The sequence below is a fragment of the Drosophila subpulchrella genome, unplaced genomic scaffold (genome assembly GCF_014743375.2).
Source record: "Drosophila subpulchrella strain 33 F10 #4 breed RU33 unplaced genomic scaffold, RU_Dsub_v1.1 Primary Assembly Seq354, whole genome shotgun sequence".
NCBI lineage: Eukaryota > Metazoa > Arthropoda > Insecta > Diptera > Drosophilidae > Drosophila > Drosophila subpulchrella.
In genome coordinates, this window is record NW_023665577.1 from 6,737,059 (window position 1) to 6,743,968 (window position 6,910).

Sequence of the window (6,910 nt, forward strand, 5' to 3'; positions counted from 1 at the left end):
ACACTTAAAAAAATATACTTATTGTATAGTCGAAATATAACGATTAGTTAATAATTGCGCGGAATTCCAGTCATAAAGATCAAATTTAAAATATTTGGACTAAAACTACAAGTATACAAAAATTTTCCGAAATTATTTCATTGGAATATAAGTAGAAGAATAATTTATAGTTAAACGAATTTATTTGTCTGTGTTTAAGTTGTAGTTAGCTGACTAATCAGCAATTGACTTTCCGCCTCATTTGTTTGAAAGAAAGGGAAATATGATATGCGTATTTTCGACTTGTAAAAAACGCATTGCAAAACGTGACTTGATTTTAGAAAACACATATCAAATAATTTAAAATATGCTATCTGAGTCATTTTTTCGTATTTCCTCGTTGAGAAATACTTTTTCTAGTGTGCTCCCCTCATTAATGATAACCCCATTTCGTCTACCTCAAGTTCAAACTACAACCCGCTGATAAGAGCGCCCTAATCAAGGCGGCTTGGTCAAGTTTCGGACCGGATTGCGCAAAGAACCTCAGAGGGGATTACGCAACCGTCCGTGGATCGCAGATCGATGGCGATGGGCCAGCTGCCCAGTTGCATTTTTATTGATCAACACCTGCCAACGGGGCCACACAAAACAGTCACTGGGCTTGAGGATTGTGCTGCTATTGAATGCCGTTAATTGATTTGGTGTTTTTGTTTTGGCATTTTGCCCGGCCACTTGTCGGGCTTTTAAAAATGTCTTTTCTGGTCGGCCGGCTTGTAAAGGAGCGACATCGTCCCACTTTACGCGTTTTTGAGCAACCGGATTCGGGTTTTGGGTACCGGGCTCAAAGCAAAGTAACCGGGCTGAGCAAAACATGTTTAACAAAACACGTCGCATCATCCCAGTCCGATGAAGAGATCTTCATCGACGCAATTGCAAGTGGGCAAAACAGCAAATAACTCCAAAGTGGTTCTGCCAGATCGTCCAAACCGTCAACAAAAACAGCCGCGCTGCTTTTTACTTCCACGAATTCAAGATACAGGGAAAAAAATGCTATAAGCTGAGAACTATCTGTTTTTTGCCGAAGCAGCGTAGCTGAATAATCTTAAAAGATTTCGAGATTTTTCCATAATAGACATTTTTTGTTCGATTTTAGTTTTTTTTTAAATTCTTCAAGCTGAAATACCACTATTTTCAAGTAAAGGAAATTTCATTTTGGTGTTCGTAAAATCTTAATTGTTTTGTATCACAACCAAATTCTGGATCCGCCACTGATGAGAACTATCTATTATCCATTTTTAATGTCCAATTTTAGTTTTGTTTTTAAAAAGATAAACTGAAATGGAAATGGATTTGAGTAGTGTAAATCGAAATTTCATTATTGCTAAGAAGTTTATTTTATGAAAACCAAGATAATGATATTAATAAAATATCTAGAAAATATATTAGTCAAATTCCCATTATTTCTTTTTTGGAACACAATTTTATGCCAAAATCCTTTTATCATTCTCCCATGGTTTCATTAGATAGAAATATTCTGAACGACATGAAGCTAACCCATTAACTTTCTTATTTCACTGGAAACATTTAACTTTATCACCACCATGTTTTATAGGAAAAATTTGTTTCTGTGGACGTTTCCCTCACAATTTCTTCGCAATGACCTTGGCTCGTTTTCTTGCGTGTTTGGCCGTAAAATTATAAATCCAGTTTTCGATTTCCTCTCTTCTTTCACTCTCGCACAGTCACAATTTGAACAAATTTTCGTTATATAGTTAATTGTTTTTTCCCCGCCGCCAGTTGTTGCCAAACGGCTTTCGGTGGGGCAACCGTGATGACAACGATGACGACACAGCACCACCGATCTTTAGTACCGAGATCAGCACCACCGGCGGCAGAAAACTGGACTGTCCGGTGGGGAATATGAAGATGAAGATGCGGTGCAGTGCGGCCTGACCTTTGGCAATTGGAAATGCAGCCGCCTGCAACACAACTTTGGCAACACTCGGTGGGCGATTTCAAAACGAGCCCCGAGTCGGTGTTTAGCATTTTCATTGAGCTCAGCTTGGATTTGAATTGATTTTGAATAAATTGCTGGCAGGGCTGCGACCTGTCGCATTAATTCGGCTTTCTTCCCCGCCGAAGTCCGCTGAATTTATTGAGAAGCTGGATTTTAAAAGCGTCTCTTTTGTCTGCCAGATTTCAAGGTTATAACCCAGTTTCTGCCAGGGTGCGTTCGTTCATTTTGCCTTGTCTTCTTTTTGGCAACAGTGTTTTATGGTGAGAAAGAAACCGAAAACCCAAACTGCGACTGGAGCTGAAACTAAATCGAATTCGATCCGATTCGAATCGTGTTCGATACATTAACCGGCCTTTTGATAAAAACTGAGAGATGTTCGGGCGATAACAATGGGCTTGTCCTTGGCTCCGTTGGGAACTGAACTTGCCACTAAATGCAGGCCAGCTGCGTTTAATGACATTTACAAATTGGGCCTGGCAAATATAATTAAATATACATCAGGGTTGTGCAATTTTCGGCACATTCCGCATGCAAATCAAATCCCCACTTAACGGGGTTGCTTCTGCTTTTCAGCTTTTTGGGATTATTTTGGATCCCGGTTTTCGAGGGGTGCCACGTGAAATGGCCATAATTAAAAATACATCTAGGCGGCATGTGGATTTTATGTGTGTCCAAGCTGGACCGAAAACCGTACCGCAGTCGAAATCGAAAGTGAGCTGGCGAAACATTGAAGGAGTCAACAACCTGTGCGTGTTTGCTGCCTTCAATTCGGTGCAAACACCCAGCTCATTAACTCAGCATCTTAGGTGGGAATTAATTATGCAGATTTATTCATTGTGTTGCGATTTCAAGTGTGGTAAAATGCAGCCCGCGTAATGAAGGTGTGTGCTGCCAATGATGATGATGATGGGTTGATGGGTTTTGGGTCTTGGAACTTGGGTTTTGGGTTTTGGGTTTTGGGTTTTGGGCGGTGGCCGTGCCCGATTTGGGAACACCCTAAAAGCTCTTCCAATCAACTTCAGTTTTTGATCTGACACATTAATCTACGTCGAAATCACTTGGGCTTCCGCCCTAGGAGAAACATTAGCCGTGGAAGTAAGCACTTTTAAACGAATTTCGGTTTTGAAAGTGAATTTCACTGATCATTGACCTCGGACTGTGGTTGCGTGTAATCGGTCGAGACCGAGGCCTGCCACTTGGGGATTACATAAATCCGAAATTAGTTAATAAATGAAAACTGTAAGCTGTGAAATGAGAAATAAGAAATGCTATTGTTCGATATATTGAAATCATGGCGTTACGTTTCGATAAAACGCTTGGCCGCCGCAGTGTCGGCTGCAGTTTTCCACTGACCCGAGGCTTTTCAATCCCCATCTAGCCGGTCTCGCGGGGTTAGCCAATGAAATTGGCTTTTGTAAAAACACCGCCTTCAGCAGCCATAAGCTTAGTGACATAAAAATTAACGGAAGACAAGGTGAGCAAACACTCAAGACAATTGTCAAGCCTGCGAGCTGAGTTAACGTTTGTCAAATAATTATCTTGTTGCTAAAATTATGGATTAAGTGCAGGATGGTCAGCTATTTCATGGGTCCAGAGTTGAGGTCACCAATTAACGCTGATTAAACCCGATGACATGGCGTTTACACAAAGTAATTGCAGACATGTTCAATGTTTCTTCCGATGCAAATTAACTTAATTATTACTCTTTTTCACTATATTTTAAAATAGAAGCGCAGGAACCCAAATAATTCACAAATATAATTGTTTTCAATACTTACACTTATTGGCCTCAAACAACACAAACTTTTGGTTTATTAAATCTTATTTAATATTAATTTTGTTTTATATTACCCTGAAAAACTAAACTATTCTAGGATTTATTTCCAATTCGGACTTTCATTACATTATAAAGAAAAATCCAAAAAAAATTCGATTTTACTTTAATGTAAAAAATGATTTTAATTAGTATAGACGTATCATAGGTTTGATTTCAGTTATATTAAAGTTATAACTTATTTCAATGATTTTTGATCCGCTTGTTGCTTTTCTTTAAATCAAATTTCGCTTACCTATAGGTGCATTATGGTATAGGTTGGGTGGATGGGTGTGGCTATATTTACATTATTGCTTAAACAAAAATATAAAGACAGCTTTGTGCTTTAGGATGACGGATTATATGTGAAGATTATAAAATATTTGTAATATATTTCCCATTTTTTTATAATAGTAGCTTATTCTAATTTGTACAATTCTTTACAATAAAAATGGGGTTCTCTTCTCATTAAATATCAGCTCAATCGTGTGAATTATTATTCCCACTAATCTACATAGTTTTCCTTGGTCATATCTGGCCTAGACCTTGCCTCTAACCTAGTATCTCGGGCATTTGCATGTAACCTTAGCCAGCCTTGTTGATTTTATATATTCACTCCACCTTCGCAGGTGATATCGCAGTGACACCTAGCCTCCCAATGCAATTAACGGCCTAACTTTCCACCACACCCACCGAATTGGGTCGAACCGAGTTGGATTTCAATGAGGCAGGCTTGCACGGGTACAAATTTTTATACAAATAGGCATAATTAAATGGAAACCGTTCTAACGGGTTGTGTGTGATTCGAAAGATTCCAGTCACGAACGCGACTTTACGACAAATTACCGTTTCACAAATGCACTTGCCAAATACCCAAGAACCCGCTTGGCCAAACAAGCCCGACTAAAAATAATCCACCGATCGCTGCTCACTCACAATCACTCAGGCTGGGGGTATCTGTGGGCTCGAGTATCTGTGAGATACAAATGGCATGCACTTACCACGTGTTTAAGGGGGAAAGGGGAAGGGAGTGTGTGGTTCAGGCCAAACAACTTTTCTTCCGCGTTGCACATGCGATGGCGATGGCGATGGCGTTTGCAGACTACATACTACATACTACAGACAGCAGAAAACAGAAAACAGACTTGAGACTGCAAACCGCACCCACCCACAAATGGCCTGCTAAAATCAACAATTAAAACCGCTCACAATCTCCCGCCTGCATCTGATGCAATTTTTGCATTTTTCAAATATCTTTTAATTTTGCGCTCGCAAATTACTATGATAGTCTTAACTGGACAGCAGACAGCAGAATTTCAAACCGCTCTGGCATAATTTGGCATTCAATTGGGTGGCTACGCCCCGTTGCAGAATTAAAAGACCCACGAATACAGCTGCATGGCAAACTAGTTTCTGAACCCTAAGAGAACCCGAAAAATCTAGGCTCCGGCTCCTGAAACAAAAGCAAGAAATAGCTAACTGGGCTATGAGTAACTATTCGAAACTGCTATTGAAAGCGAAAGCATAGCTGACAAGGTAGCTCGGTTTTTTGCTGCAGTTGATCCAGCAGTTGTTGTGGCTGCTGCTTTTGCACTTCTAAAACTGGTTCGCTGTCTGGACATGTAGGCAGCCAGTCGCAAGTCTTCTAGCCTCCACTTCAATAACACACGGGCCCGGCCAACTCGACTCACCCGAACTCGGCTGAACTCGAGCCCAACACAGGAAAAAAATGTCCAAACAGAGTCTGTACTTACACTCTTTAGGTTTCAGCCAGTCATAAGTGAAAACCTAGGGGTACTGAAATTTCTCTATACCGAACTTGGCTCGAAATCTTCATAACTCGAACTAGTTTTATAACCAACAGGAGGGAGGTATTCATGTTTAATCAATATTTTTAAGCGGTTTTCTAAAGGTCGTTCAAGCTTTACCCACTGAATAAAATCTGCATCGTTTTACTTTTACTTAAGATTACTTAAATTATATAGCTAATAGCATCTCATTTACTGCAAGACCATCATAAGTCAAAATAGTCATTTGGAAGAAAACACGTTTTGGTATTTTTAAGGAAGGTGTAATAGCAGAACCTATACGGAATCAAAAGCACGTTTATCTGATATAATTACTCGTCCCAAAGTAGGTATAATACAATGTCATTAGAAATTAATTTACCTATATATTATCCCAAAGCCTTTCTAAATCGTTTAAGACATTCAAGTACGGAGCTAGTCCTATTTGTATCTTTAATATTTATTACTGAACCCAAATGCGATGAAATTGGTTTACTGCCTTTGTTCTTTGTGTTCAGATAATTGGATTTTTCTAGCATAGACTGCACCTTTTTCCTCAGTGGCCCCTGTTCGATATGCCATCATCGTCAGCTGAGACTTTTCTGCAGCAGTCGCTGACTGTAATTTCATATTCTTCCTGCATTCCGAAACCTTGAATCACATTTCTTGCATTTAATTGCACACATTTTTTGCGATTTTTCTTCTTGCCACTCGAAGGCGCCGCCGAGTGGAGTGGCTGCCGTTGACCGCCGAGCTGGGTCAGTTTTAATAGCTGCAGCCGCAACAACAACACACCGGGCCAATAGCAGCCGCAGCAAAAACAACTGGCTGGCCTACCTTTTACTGGCACGCACTGCATTCGAGATGACGGCCTGTTTTAAATGCCAGCCAGTTGAGTGACTATGGGCTAAATGGCTCTCGACGTTTGTTTATTTTCATTTACTCGGCGGGGCGCGGGATATGGATGCATAATTCGAGTTGCATTGCCGGCCACCGGTTGACCATCGCATTAGGAAATCATGCTAATGGAGTTGATTAAATTTAAGCTGTGTATGAGTTTCGCTTGCAACAGCCACCACGGCGTATACGCAATTTCTACATTAGCCATAAAAAGTTACTTTTGGTAAGCGTATGTCCAGAAATTAGTCAATGCACTGACTAGCAAATATGTATTTTTCGTTCTCAAAAATATTTAATAAACAAAGAAATATTATCTGAAAAAACTAGATAACTAAGCCAATCTCGGAATGAAAATTTCCTATCGACTACTATATACAATTTTCAATTAATATGAATACAAATAAACACGGATAT